The sequence below is a fragment of the Helianthus annuus genome, chromosome 2 (assembly GCF_002127325.2).
Source record: "Helianthus annuus cultivar XRQ/B chromosome 2, HanXRQr2.0-SUNRISE, whole genome shotgun sequence".
Lineage (NCBI taxonomy): Eukaryota > Viridiplantae > Streptophyta > Magnoliopsida > Asterales > Asteraceae > Helianthus > Helianthus annuus.
Genome location: NC_035434.2, coordinates 23,091,572 through 23,107,060, shown reverse-complemented (window position 1 = coordinate 23,107,060; position 15,489 = coordinate 23,091,572).

The window sequence follows — 15,489 nt, the reverse complement described above, 5'->3', positions numbered from 1 at the left end:
ACATTCTGCATTTAAGTTTCTGTAATTCATTTTCTAGTTTAGAAATTTTATTAAAATACAAAAAGATTTTTCATTTCTGCCTTATTTTCCGACAAACCAAAGTGGAGAGTTGATCTTCAGATTCATAATGTTGGAGCAGATGCAGAAAGATTCTAGCTGGATGATGGGTTGGGAGCTTCATATTTTAAACTTGAGAAATTGGAAAGTCGAAACAAGTTCATTAATTTGAAGCTTGTAATTTTCAGAAAATGTTTGAAAATACTTGAACAAAAATCAGTTTGTTTTGTCACAGATCAACCAAGGTCATTAAGTTGGACTTGGTGGATAAATTAAGTAATCAGGGTCATTAATTTGGACCTGAATACTTAAATGGATTTCTAAAACTTATGAACAGTTGAAAATTTTAGAGTTTGTATAGATTGTAATGTTATATGTTTGAGAAACAAGAAACAGGATTCAACATCCCCATGGCAACAAAATGTTAAAGTTTGAACCAGAAATTCGAGTCCCAGCATACCGAGAGGGGGAGTCTGCAAAAGGGGGAGTCAGAATTCTGGATCAACATTCAAAGGGGAGATTGAAGATTAATGATTGGATTTTGAAGGAAGCTTTTACAATGTCAAGACAATTTGAAAAGAGACAAAGACTGAAGACTCGACGCCGAAGACTTCGTCAACATCCAAGGGGGAGTCTGTTGGTGCATCTAGTGTCTATTAACTTCGTCTTAATCGAGTCTTATGTCTAGAACTAGATAGATCAGGGTTCGGAAATCAAGAAAGTGTGAATTAGAGGTAATTCCGCTTGAAGCTTACTTGATGATTTCGCTTGAACTCGTTTAGAGCAAAATCAGGTTTCGCTTGAGATGTTTCAAGCGGAATCACCTTCATTATAAATAGGTGATGTGTGTGTCATTTGGAGCGGAATCAGATCATATGTTCTGAGTCGAGGTGCTGCCGGATTTTTGTCAGAAATCTTTGTAAAAGCTCAGGATCATTAATAGAAAAGAATTGAAAAGGAACAAGCTGTTTGACATTGTTTGCATTGATTCCGCCGTTGTAAATGATGATGGACTACTCATACTGACTATTTAGGGTCACACGTCGATCCAACATTAGAAAACGTTCAATTTCTAGAAGTCTTAGCTTATTTGCTTCCGCTGTGCAATGAAGATACCAGTCCAGTCACGCCAGCTCTGATATTTCGGGGTGTGACACAACTCGGGACTTAGCTGGTAGTCTTTGTTTTATAGCTTATACATTGTGTATCATGTTTATGCATGTGGAAATTCGCAACGCTTTTATTCTACTTTATGCTATATCAAACCTGTATACTCGCCAATACATTTTGTATTGACATTATTTTACGTATGTTGCAGGTTAGACACAGATTATCTCGAATCAAGCTAGGGATACTTTAGAAACTCACCCAAAAATCTAGGTTGTCAGATTTGTATTGTTCTAGAGACATGAAATCTGTACGACTATATGTGAAATATTTGTTTATTAGTATGGGATAATGAACTTGTTAAATATTGTCGCTAATTAGTTGTTATGGATTCTCTTGAGCAGTCTGACTCGCCTAGTGCCGCGCCCCGATGATTCCACCATCGGTTGGGGTGTGACAGATTGGTATCAGAGCCATAACTATAGGGAATTAGGTAGGATTGCCTGATCTAACCTAGTCTATAGTCTAAGTACCAGAATAGTCTTCCTTGTATGAACTTGCTAGCTTCGTATGAACGAACTATCTTAGGAATCTTGAAATATTTTACGAGCCTTTCCTAAGGCTAAATACTACTTTTTCCTTTCTAAGGCTGACACAATATACACGATTGAAGACACTCGCATAACACCAATGAGCGATCGCGTCGAGATCAGGTGTGAAAACCGAAAACTCTCGATGAGATCACTTTATCAGCGCATAACTCTAGCACGAGAATCTCTCATTGAGTCAGGAGTGATATCCACATCTCAACAAAATTCTCCATCTCTATCTAGTGGAACTCCCGAATGTATTCGGTGAGAACCGCCGCAACTAGGAGCGGAGTTGTTAAGCCAGGGGTGAAACCCGTATCTTAATAACCCGTTCCACTCCCTAAAATGGTTTTCAAAAGCTCTCACCAAAGACTCGACTGTACCAACGACTCGATCAGTGTAGTAATCGAAGGGACTCGTGCCGTAGCTGCATCCCAGTGAGGGCATAGTCTATCAGGCCAAAGCGTGTACTTGAACTCGTTGGGAATGATTGGAGCACTTTAGATAGTCGACGCCTCAACACCACAGGCACTCTATTTATACTAAGCCTGCAATCGCCGATTTTTACGCATCATCGAGTTTATTTTATGCTTAGTTATCGAGATTTTACGCTTTATCGATTCTTATTTCATCATATTTACGCTCCATCGAATGTATGCACAACTCGCACAGCAATCGCAATCTAAAACAAGAGCTAATACTCGCAATAAAACTAGATCCTAATGACTCGCTCTCTTTAACGCATCCTCACACTACCTCTATGGTTTTCAAATATGTGTAATCACTTACTACATATATACATACATATATACACGCACACACTTACGTGAAAGCTTAGGACTTTTGTGTCTCCTATATGAATCCGTATTACTATATTAACGATAAACGAGTTTTAACACGCTAATCGCAATTGCAAACACAAAATCATTATGATCGAATCTCACTCCAAGGTTTCTTTTATCTAGATGCCTTCAAACGCTCCAAACTCGCGACAAACAGCCAGGAAAAGAACCAGACAAAACGCCGATAAGAGGATCGCCTCACTTGTGGCCAAGGAAGTTGCCAAGGTTATTCCTCAGATCGTCGCGCAGGTTCAATCTCTTAGCAACTCTCAAACTTCAGGAGACTCTCAGACCAACGCGCCCAGGTCTACTTTCTCCTTCAAGCATTTCCAAGCTTGTGGTCCAATGGACTTCACAGGCGAAGAAGGTGTATCTCAGCTACTCCAATGGTTCGATGCCATCGAGGTTACCCTTCATCAGAGTGGGTGCCCAGAGCAATTCCTTACCACATGTGCTACCAGAGTATTTCAATCAAGAGCGCTCGACTGGTGGACAGCCGAGCGTAACAAACGTGGGATCAACGCGTCATACGCACTCTCCTGGAATGAGTTGAAAGAGCTTATGAAGGAACAATACTGCCCTCCCCACGAGATTCATAAACTAGAAGACGAATTCTGGAGTATTAAACAAGTTGAAGGTGACAACCACGGACTCATAGCAAGGTTCAAACAGCTTAGCATTATCTGCCCAAGCCAAGTTGACACTCCCGATAAGGCTCTCAAGAAGTACATACGTGCATTGCCTGAGTGTGTGGGCGATTTTGTCGAAGCTGTAAGACCTGCTACCATCGAAGTAGCCTATCAACTGGCCGCAGAAATCAATGACAAGCGAATCCTGGAGGGATTCTTCTCTAAAGGTTTCACCAAGAAGGCTCCATCAAGAAATCGTCATCGAATCTACTGACGAATCCTCCGATGAGTCCTCCGACGAATCTTCTGATGAATCCTCCGATGACGACACACCACCACCAGACGCGCAGACTAGCCGCAAGAGAAAAAGCCCCAACCAAGATTGTCCAACAACAGAACTGCCCCGATCAGAGCCTCTCAGAGCAGTTCCACTACTCCTGAAACGTGCCTATACCGGAACCCTTCCCCAGTGTTGTCAGTGTACCAATCATCATTAGGCAGGAGAAAGTTGTCGCTATTGCATCAATTGCGATTGTTATGGTCACTTCACCCACAATTGCCGCACAGGACCACGAGACTAAGGCATGTTAGCACTTCCAGCACCGCCGACGCCGCCAGCAGAAACAATATAGCGAACTGTACAATTTCCGACATTAGAATTTGTGTCCTATGTCTTATGATTATTCAATCAATCAATGTCTCACTCTCGCTCCCTCCCTCGTACTCGCACTTAGTCTAAGCGCAACCACAGAATCTCTAGCACTATGTACATATATAGAATATACCACAATATAATGTGTTTTTACCTTTACGCTCTTAGAATAAGTTATGATAAACGTGCAAGGAACAAATTAATCACGGGTGCACACGGGCTTATTTTGGTCAGTGCACGAAGATCTTAGTGAATTCTAATGGTGACATAACGTTAAAAGCATGGTTAAGCGTGGTGGATACGCCACTGGTATTTCCTATATATAAGCGTCTTAACCATGTCGACAAAGTGTGACACCTATTCACGAGTTGAAAGTAGTGTGGGTGAAGCAAGATGTGCTTTGACATACTACTCAAGTTTCGTGAAGAAAGCGCCATGTGGAGTTGAACGTTATTAGACCTATTTTACTATTGTGATTATTTTAACACGCTAAACTCATTCGCAAGGCGTAACATCTCAATCGCACTGACGCAAGACTGGTCGTAAGTCTGCAACGCAATGCAATCACCTCATTGATGGACTTTCTGTAAGTCTACCACACAGTGCAATCGCATTAACGCAAGACTGGTCGTAAGTCTGCAACACAACGCAATCGCAACTTCGCTGGAGTCTATTACACATCGCTATCGCAACGCTTAAATGCTTTAACACTTATCGCTTTAACGATTATCACTATCTGTGTTATGTTGGTACACATGACATCGATTCACGAAACGGAGGTAATGGTGTCAAAACATGGTGGATACGCCGCTAGTACTTCCTATATATAAGTGTTTTAGCCATATTATCAAACTTTCGTGGAAAAATGCCATGTGGGAGTTAATGTTGAAACTAATCAAATCGCACTATTCGCTTATTGCTTATCGCGTATCACTTATCGCCTATCGCTTATCACGTATCGCCTATCGCTATCGTGTATCTCTTGTCACTCATCGCGTATCGCTTACTGCTTATCACCTACCGCTCACCGCTTATCGCTTGACGCTTGTCGCTACCTGTGTTATGTTAGCACGCATGACATCGCTTCACGAGACGGAACTAATATGGTCAAAACATGGTGGATACGCCGCTAGTACTTCCTATATATAAGTGTTTTAACCATATTAACAAACTTTCGTGGTAGGATGCTATGTGGGGTTCGATACTAATTACCTCTTTATATTGTTAAAACTTATTTATTAATGTTTTGAAAATAAACGGAAAACTTTCTAAGATTTTTTTTGTTAACCATTGGATGAATGAAAATGTCCTCACAACGTCGAGTTAACATCGACTCAGCTTAACTCCATCTCCAAGGGAAGTTTCCATAAGTCCAGTTTTCTTTAAACCTTTTTGCAACATTCAAACAAAACCTTTCTTAAAACGTGGGTTTAACAACAATTCAGCTTCATACCATGTCACAAGAGAGATCTCTTGAACTAAGTTTCAATCCAAATCTTTTTAATATGACGTTGGGTTAACATCAACTCAGCTTAACGCCACGTTATAAGCAAACTTTCATAAATCAATCAAGTTTTCTGTAATTTTTTTTGTTTGCAACGACTTAACAAACCTCTTCGAAACTCAAACATCTCACGAAACGCTAACTTGTGGGATACTACCTTTTTGGTCAAACTAGTCGCTTTTTTTTCACTATCGCAATCGATTTCCTCTATCTGAGATGCTCTCTCTTGTCAATTCTCAGTCGATCACTCCTTCACCCACAACAAATCCAGATGCTTTTATCACTACTATTACGGGTCAACTTTCAAGTCTACCTCTTGGATTAATTTCGGGACGAAATTTTTTAAAGCATGGGAGACTGTAACAACCCGCTTATCGCTCTCGTTACTCTCGTTACGCCTAGCACCCGAGATTCAGAGCATAATGTAAACTATAATGCATACAACGCTATCGCATACACTATTACGCTATTTCGCTATCGCATACACAACGCAAACTCGAAACGCGGTTACTTATGCTATGATCTATTATACCATTAGTGCTGAGACTATTGAAATGCGCACACGCGGACACGCACAATTTAATGTATCGCACTGGAACACAACGTAACACGATATAATAACTATCTAAGTGCTGAAGCCGTTGAAACACGAACACGCGGACACGCGCAGTTCAACGCATCGCACTGAAACGCAACGTAACACGATACTACTTATCTCGCTAAAACGTGTATATTATCCACAATGTTTAACGCAACAAAACGCATCGAACGAAATGAAAAGTCGGAAAACTATTTCGCACAGGCCAACCGATCGAATGATTATCCGACCGGAAGACCATCCGATCGGCTGGCCATACGACCCATCACTCGCACCGCCTTACTTCCTCTCAGCTTATAAATACCCCTGTCATGTCACTATTCAATGATTTGACACTCTCATCCGACCATCTCGCTCCTAAGTGTTCTCAGTCACTTTTCATCAGGATTCAAGGCTTTTTGGTAAGCTTTTCTACCTAAATCTTGTACATCATCATCACTAATCACTTCTACTGTGACAACTCGAACTTTCAACTTGCTTTGATGTAACGTTACGCGCTTATGAGAACTGAATTTTATGATTTTAAATGAATATTTGTTTACGTGTGTTATGTGTGTATGTATGTTATGTGTTGCACGAGCCCAAACTACACAAACCGATCACACAAGCCCGTTTGGGCCACACTTTGGAATCGGATCCATTAGGCAGCCGAGTTGGGCTCGGCCCACCCCTCTACCGTGTAAACACCTTAGGGACTTGGTTATTTTCTCATTTGTTACAAAACATATCACACACACAAGAACCCTAAGAGCTCTCATTCTCTCTCCCTCGTCTCCTCTTAGAACCGGCCGAGACCTTTCATCCTACAATCCGGTAAGTGTTTCACTAATGGCTAGTATCATGCTTGTTGTTGTTAGTAATCGGACTATACGATCGGTTAGGATTATGTTAGCTTTCGGTTGATATGTGTATGATATGCGTGTACATGATAAACGGATTGATGTTACTATTTTTGTTATTGATCTTGTTGTAATTCAGATTGTATGATTAGAACCGGATAAAATACTAATCGGCTATTTTGTATTGTTTAATCGGATACGTTGATATGATTCGTGAATGCATGATCTAGTCTAATCGGGTATGATGTTGTTTGGTAACCGGCTGTGATTAAAGAATTAGGTTGCATGCTAGTATGATGATATGATTATGATTCGGTTTAGTTTTGATGCTGTTCTTGAATATGATATGAACAGGTTGAATGTGTTTTGAAACTGATTAAATTATGAGTTTGATCTGATTTCCGAAACTGCCAAACTTGTTTGCTGAATTTACGGTAGTGATTGGGATTGAATTTAGGAAATCAGGAAATCAGTTACACACAGGGTTGCGACTCAGATTGCGAGTCGAAACCTCATGGTCACGACTCGAGACCACAACAGCACCAGCCGAGACCATGGTTGCGAGTCCCGTTGCGACTCGTAACCAGACCATGATGAGCCGAAATCACCATTGCGACTCGCAACCTCCTGTTGCGACTCGTAATCTCCTGCTGTGACTCGTAACTCCCGGTTGCGACTCGAGATCGCCGGTTGCGACTCGAGACCACCTTTGCACGTACGTCTGTTTGGGCCTACACTGTCACGGGCCCAACCGTTTGGGCCAAATGATTGAATTTGTGAAATGTTTGTTATTGGACTAGTATGCGTTTACTATTTGGGCCGGGTTATGTTGGGCCAGGGTTAACACGCACAAGTATGATCTTGACTGCTAATTGGACTGCTTAGCTGTTTGGGCCGACTACTTGGACTCGTTATATGATTTGAACTGCTGATACGTTTATGTGATTTGCCATGATCATACTCGACACCATACGTGATACAAACATGCTATATACGAACCTGACTTGCATAATAACCATGATAGGACGTGGTTGACCATTTACTTGCTACCTGTACTCTTTGTGTATCTGCCGAGCAAACCAAGGTGAGTTCACACAGCCAAGGCATGGGATTCCCGGGTTGGGAATTGGGTTGGATATGTTGAATATGGAATGATTACTCGTACTTACGCATTCTCTAGACTATAGACCATCGTCCTCAGGTTAGTCAGGACACGTTACGTAAAGCCTACGTAACCCAGTATTTGCCATTTGTCTCCCGGGTCGGGAGGACACGTTACGTAAAGCCTACGTAACCCAATACCATCCACTGGCTTCCAGGTCGGAAGGCCACGCTGCGTAAAGCCTACGTAGCCCCCACACGTACCACTGTCCTCGGGGAAGGGCACGTCACGTAAAGCCTACGTGACCCTGTACGTTTTCCTGTTCTCGGTAAAGAAGAACACATGGTCGGAAGTTAGTCTAGTAAGTACCGTTAATGAGAAGCCCTCATTAGCCAGGATAAACATGGGAAGCCCCCACCAGTATTATGAACACAAGGTTTGGGAAGCCCCCACCTTTAGTACACACTAGTATGGGAAGCCCCCACTAGCTATACTTATGCACTATGTTATGAACTTACTTACTGTGAACTCGCTCAACTAGTTTGTTGATTATTTGCTGCATGCCTTGCAGGACCTTAGGTACATTACGGAGCTTGCACAGGGAGGAGCAGGTCGTTGTGGGATTTGGTTCATGAACGATATTCGAACTTATAACTATTTTGAGTTTACATTACCATGCTTCCGCTATTTAAACAATGTTTGGTTTTGAAACATCAATCATGTCATGATGATTTACATTAATTACTTTTATTATTAAATGCTATGTTTGATATGATTGATGGCTTGATCCTGGTCATGTCACGCCTCCAAGCGGTGGTACTCCGCGTGTGGATTTTGGGGGTGTGACAGATTGGTATCAGAGCCATTGGTTATAGAGAACTTGGTTTTAATATGGGAAAACGTTTTATTAAAACCGGACTATAACCAGAACAGTGCTCTCAACGATCCACAACGACGCTTCGCTCCACGTGCAAGACTCGACATCCTAGGTGATAAGGTTTATGTTTATTGCCTGTTTGCTAGAATTGCTTAGAACTTTGCTCGCATTACGTTTAGATACACATGATACTATAGCATGAGAATCCCTACGTGCTTACTCTTTTCTGTCATCGCCCTATTCGCGAACCATTCTTACCTATGCTACTTGTTACAATGAAGATCATGTCTGGAAGAATCAACATGACACAAGCCCAGCTAGAGGCTCTCGTTCAAGCTCAAGTTGCTGCGGCAGTTGCAGCAGCTCAAGCAGGTAGTATATCCTGCAGTATAGGCACACACTAGGATCTTTAGATCCTACATTAACTCTCGTATTTAACTTCGTCCTATTCGTACACAATAGGTCAACACGCGCAGCAGCCTGTCTGCACTTTCAAGAACTTCATGGACTGTCGTCCAAATTCCTTCAGTGGCACAGAGGGGGCAGTTGGACTCCTCCATTGGTTTGAAAAGCTAGAATCAGTATTCGAAATGTGCGAGTGCCCTGAGGCTCGCAAGGTCAAGTTTGCCACCGGCACCTTGGAAGGAATCGCGCTAACTTGGTGGAACGCCCAAGTTCAAATCTTAGGGTTGGCAGCAGCTAACGCCACCCCATGGAACGATTTCAAGGAACTCATCAAGCGTGAGTATTGTACGCGTGAAGATATTCACAAGCTGGAAGACGAGTTGTATAATCTGAAAATGGTTGGATCAGAGATCGAAGCGTATACTAAACGGTCGAATGAGCTGGCCGTTCTGTGTCCAACTATGGTGGACCCTCCATACAAGCGCATTGAGATGTATCTCAAGGGATTGGCGCTAGAAATTCAGAGCCACGTGACGTCGGCTAATCTCGATAACATCCAGGAAATCCAGCGTCTCGCTCATCGCATCACCGATCAGGCAGTGGATCAGAATAAACTGCCCAAGCGTGTTAGTGCTACTGCTAACGTCACCACCTCAGTTACTCCTGCTACATCTGGTGACAGTAAAAGAAAGTGGGATGGAGATTCCAGCAGAGGTTCAGCATCCGTTCAGTCTCAAACTCAGCAACAGAAGACTGACCATTACCAGAGTCCTAGCCAGCAATCCTCTGGTAGTCACAGACAGAGGAGATATCAGGGTAGTCAACCTAGGTGCCACAACTGCAACAGGCATCACCACGGCCCATGTAACAAGGGTCGTTGTCAAAGGTGTCTTAAGATGGGTCACGAGGCCAAAGACTGTAGGAGTCCACGGCCTGCGAATCAGAATCAGCAGCCTCAGCAACCAGCTCCACGGAACCAGCAGCAGCAACAGCAGCCACAGCGTGGAAACCGGGGATGTTTCCAGTGTGGGGCTGAAGGTCACTTCAAACGCGATTGCCCTCAATTGAACCAGAACCAGAACCGCAACAACAACAATAACCAGGGCAACGGGAACAACAACGGCGGGAACAACAACAATAATGGCAACGAGGCAAGGGGTCGAGCTTTCGTTTTGGGAAGAGGAGACGCAGTGAACGATCCCAACGTTGTCATGGGTAAGTTTCTCCTCGACAATATTTACGTTACTGTTTTGTTTGATTCGGGTGCGGATACAAGCTATATGTCTGTGAAAATGTGTCAACTGCTAAAACGTGCACCAACACTTTTACTCACCAAACATGTAGTAGAGTTAGCTAACGGTAAAAGTCTAGAAGCCACGCACGTAGTTCAGGGTTGTAATCTTATCTTAGCTGGTCAAGCTTTCTCTATCGACCTCATTCCCATAGTTTTGGGTAGCTTCGACGTCGTGATTGGGATGGATTGGTTATCCCAACACCAGGCAGAAATCTTATGCAGCGAGAAGGTTATTCGCATTCCTCGTTCTGGTCAGGAACCTCTAGAAGTTCAAGGCGACAAGAGTGGTGCTGTGGTTGGCATCATCTCTTTCTTGAAGGCTCAGAAATGCTTACGAAAGGGGCACACAGCCATTCTGGCACTCGTTACAGACACATCAGCAAAGGAAAGGAAATTGGAGGATATACCAGTCGTACGTGACTTCCCTCAGGTGTTTCCTGAAGATTTACCTGGCTTACCGCCTCATCGTCAGGTTGAATTTCAGATCGAGCTCGCTCCAGGAGCAGCACCCATAGCTCGCGCACCATATCATCTAGCTCCATCGGAATTGGAGGAATTGTCAAAGCAACTGCAGGAACTCTTGGAAAAGGGCTTTATTCGTCCAAGCTCTTCGCCTTGGGGAGCTCCAGTACTATTCGTGAAAAAGAAAGACGGTACGTTCAGGATGTGCATCGACTACCGTGAACTCAACAAGGTGACGGTGAAGAACCGTTATCCTCTACCGCGCATCGACGACTTATTCGACCAGTTGCAAGGGTCGTGCTACTATTCGAAGATAGACTTAAGGTCAGGGTATCATCAGCTGAGAGTCCGGGATGAGGACGTCTCCAAGACAGCCTTCAGAACTCGTTACGGTCACTACGAGTTTCTCGTCATGCCATTCGGGTTAACGAACGCGCCTGCTGTATTTATGGACCTTATGAACAGGGTGTGCAAACCCTACCTTGACAAGTTCGTCATAGTTTTCATCGACGACATTCTGATTTACTCCAAGAGTCAGGAGGAACACGAACAGCATCTTCGCCTTATTTTGGAACTCCTTCGGAAGGAACAGCTGTACGCCAAGCTTTCTAAATGCGACTTCTGGCTTCGAGAAGTCCACTTCTTAGGCCACGTGGTAAACAAGGATGGGATCCATGTCGATCCATCCAAGGTAGATTCGATCAGGAACTGGCCTGCACCGCGTACACCGACAGAAATACGCCAATTTTTGGGTTTGGCGGGTTACTACAGACGGTTTATCAAAGACTTTTCAAAGATCGCGCAACCACTTACACTACTGACACAGAAGGGTGTCACCTACCGTTGGGGCAACACGCAGGAAACTGCTTTTCAGTATTTAAAGGATAGACTTTGCAGCGCACCTATTCTCTCATTGCCAGAGGGCACGGATGACTTCGTGGTATATTGTGACGCATCAATACAGGGTCTGGGTTGCGTATTGATGCAGCGGGATAAAGTGATTGCCTACGCCTCTCGTCAGTTAAAGATTCATGAACGGAACTACACGACGCACGATTTAGAGCTGGGAACTGTTGTTTTCGCGCTTAAGATATGGCGACACTACCTGTACGGTACCAGGTGCACGATTTACACCGATCACAGGAGTCTCGAGCATATCCTTAAGCAAAAGGACTTGAACATGCGTCAACGACGATGGGTTGAGCTACTGAACGATTACGAATGCGCTATCAAGTATCATCCAGGAAAAGCCAATGTTGTGGCTGATGCCCTCAGTCGAAAGGACACCTTACCGAAGCGCGTGCGAGCGCTCCAGCTTACGATTCAGTCTAGCCTTCCAGCACAGATACGAAATGCTCAGGTAGAAGCATTGAAGCCCGAAAATGTCAAGGCTGAAGCCTTACGCGGCTCACGACAGCAAATGGAACAGAAGGCAGACGGCGCCTACTATGTAACGGGGCGTATTTGGGTCCCACTTTATGGCGGTTTACGCGAACTTGTAATGGACGAAGCTCACAAGTCTCGTTACTCGGTACATCCAGGGTCGGACAAAATGTACCACGATATCAGCACTACTTATTGGTGGCCTAGTATGAAGGCCCACATCGCTACGTACGTTGGAAAGTGCTTGACCTGTGCGAGAGTCAAGGTTGAATATCAGAAACCAGCTGGCCTACTTCAGCAGCCTAAAATACCTCAATGGAAATGGGAAGAAATTTCCATGGATTTCGTTACAGGCCTACCTAGATCCCAGCGTGGGAATGATACCATATGGGTGATCGTGGATCGACTCACCAAGTCTGCACACTTCCTACCTATAAAGGAAACAGATAAGTTCTCCACTCTCGCAGACGTCTATCTTAAAGAAGTTGTCTCGAGGCACGGGGTGCCCACATCTATCATTTCGGATCGCGATGCACGATTCACGTCAGAACTATGGCAAGCGATGCACAAATCTTTCGGCTCACAGCTAGACATGAGCACAGCATATCATCCTCAGACGGATGGGCAGTCTGAGCGTACGATCCAAACACTAGAAGACATGCTTCGGGCATGCGTCATCGATTTCGGCAACGGCTGGGAAAAGCACCTCCCTTTGGTGGAATTTTCTTACAATAATAGTTATCACACCAGCATCCAAGCCGCTCCATTCGAGGCATTGTACGGGCGTAAATGCCGGTCACCTCTCTGTTGGGCAGAGGTGGGGGATAGTCAGATCACGGGTCCAGAGATTGTAGTGGACGCCACAGAAAAGATTGCACAAATACGACAACGCATGGCGGCAGCGCGCGACCGTCAGAAAGCCTACGCGGACAAGCGTAGAAAGCCATTGGAATTTCAGGTCGGGGACCGGGTTTTATTGAAAGTCTCACCCTGGAAGGGTGTGGTTCGTTTTGGCAAACGGGGCAAACTGAATCCGCGGTATGTCGGACCATTCGAAATCATAGAAAAGATTGGCAAAGTAGCATACAAGCTAAAACTACCAGCTGAACTCGGGGCAGTTCACAATGTCTTTCATGTATCGAACTTAAAGAAGTGCCTATCAGATGAAAACCTCATCATTCCTTTTAAGGAACTCACTATCCACGAGCGGTTGCAGTTCGTCGAGGAACTAGTAGAAATCACGGACCGGGATGTGAAGGTCCTCAAACACAAGAGAATCCCTCTTGTTCGAGTTCGTTGGAACTCCAAACGTGGCCCAGAATACACCTGGGAACGCGAAGACAGGATGACAGAAAAGTACCCCCAGTTATTCGAAACCAATGCTACCACCACTGAGGCTGAAGCTACTACTTCGGAATTTCGGGACGAAATTCCAGATCAACGGGGGGAGGATGTGACACCCCAGGAAAACCAGTGAACAATACAGTTTACCTAGCTTCCTCAGTGAGTGCATACCAAATTTCGGGACGAAATTTCCAATTAGTTGGGGATAATGTGACAACTCGAACTTTCGACTTGCTTTGATGTAACGTTACGCGCTTATGAGAACTGAATTTTATGATTTTAAATGAATATTTGTTTACGTGTGTTATGTGTGTATGTATGTTATGTGTTGCACGAGCCCAAACTACACAAACCGATCACACAAGCCCGTTTGGGCCACACTTTGGAATCGGATCCATTAGGCAGCCGAGTTGGGCTCGGCCCACCCCTCTACCGTGTAAACACCTTAGGGACTTGGTTATTTTCTCATTTGTTACAAAACATATCACACACACAAGAACCCTAAGAGCTCTCATTCTCTCTCCCTCGTCTCCTCTTAGAACCGGCCGAGACCTTTCATCCTACAATCCGGTAAGTGTTTCACTAATGGCTAGTATCATGCTTGTTGTTGTTAGTAATCGGACTATACGATCGGTTAGGATTATGTTAGCTTTCGGTTGATATGTGTATGATATGCGTGTACATGATAAACGGATTGATGTTACTATCTTTGTTATTGATCTTGTTGTAATTCAGATTGTATGATTAGAACCGGATAAAATACTAATCGGCTATTTTGTATTGTTTAATCGGATACGTTGATATGATTCGTGAATGCATGATCTAGTCTAATCGGGTATGATGTTGTTTGGTAACCGGCTGTGATTAAAGAATTAGGTTGCATGCTAGTATGATGATATGATTATGATTCGGTTTAGTTTTGATGCTGTTCTTGAATATGATATGAACAGGAATGTGTTTTGAAACTGATTAAATTATGAGTTTGATCTGATTTCCGAAACTGCCAAACTTGTTTGCTGAATTTACGGTAGTGATTGGGATTGAATTTAGGAAATCAGGAAATCAGTTACACACAGGGTTGCGACTCAGATTGCGAGTCGAAACCTCATGGTCACGACTCGAGACCACAACAGCACCAGCCGAGACCATGGTTGCGAGTCCCGTTGCGACTCGTAACCAGACCATGATGAGCCGAAATCACCATTGCGACTCGCAACCTCCTGTTGCGACTCGTAATCTCCTGCTGTGACTCGTAACTCCCGGTTGCGACTCGAGATCGCCGGTTGCGACTCGAGACCACCTTTGCACGTACGTCTGTTTGGGCCTACACTATCACGGGCCCAACCGTTTGGGCCAAATGATTGAATTTGTGAACTGTTTGTTATTGGACTAGTATGCGTTTACTATTTGGGCCGGGTTATGTTGGGCCAGGGTTAACACGCACAAGTATGCTCTTGACTGCTAATTGGACTGCTTAGCTGTTTGGGCCGACTACTTGGACTCGTTATATGATTTGAACTGCTGATACGTTTATGTGATTTGCCATGATCATACTCGACACCATACGTGATACAAACATGCTATATACGAACCTGACTTGCATAATAACCATGATAGGACGTGGTTGACCATTTACTTGCTACCTGTACTCTTTGTGTATCTGCCGAGCAAACCAAGGTGAGTTCACACAGCCAAGGCATGGGATTCCCGGGTTGGGAATTGGGTTGGATATGTTGAATATGGAATGATTACTCGTACTTACGCATTCTCTAGACTATAGACCATCGTCCTCAGGTTAGTCAGG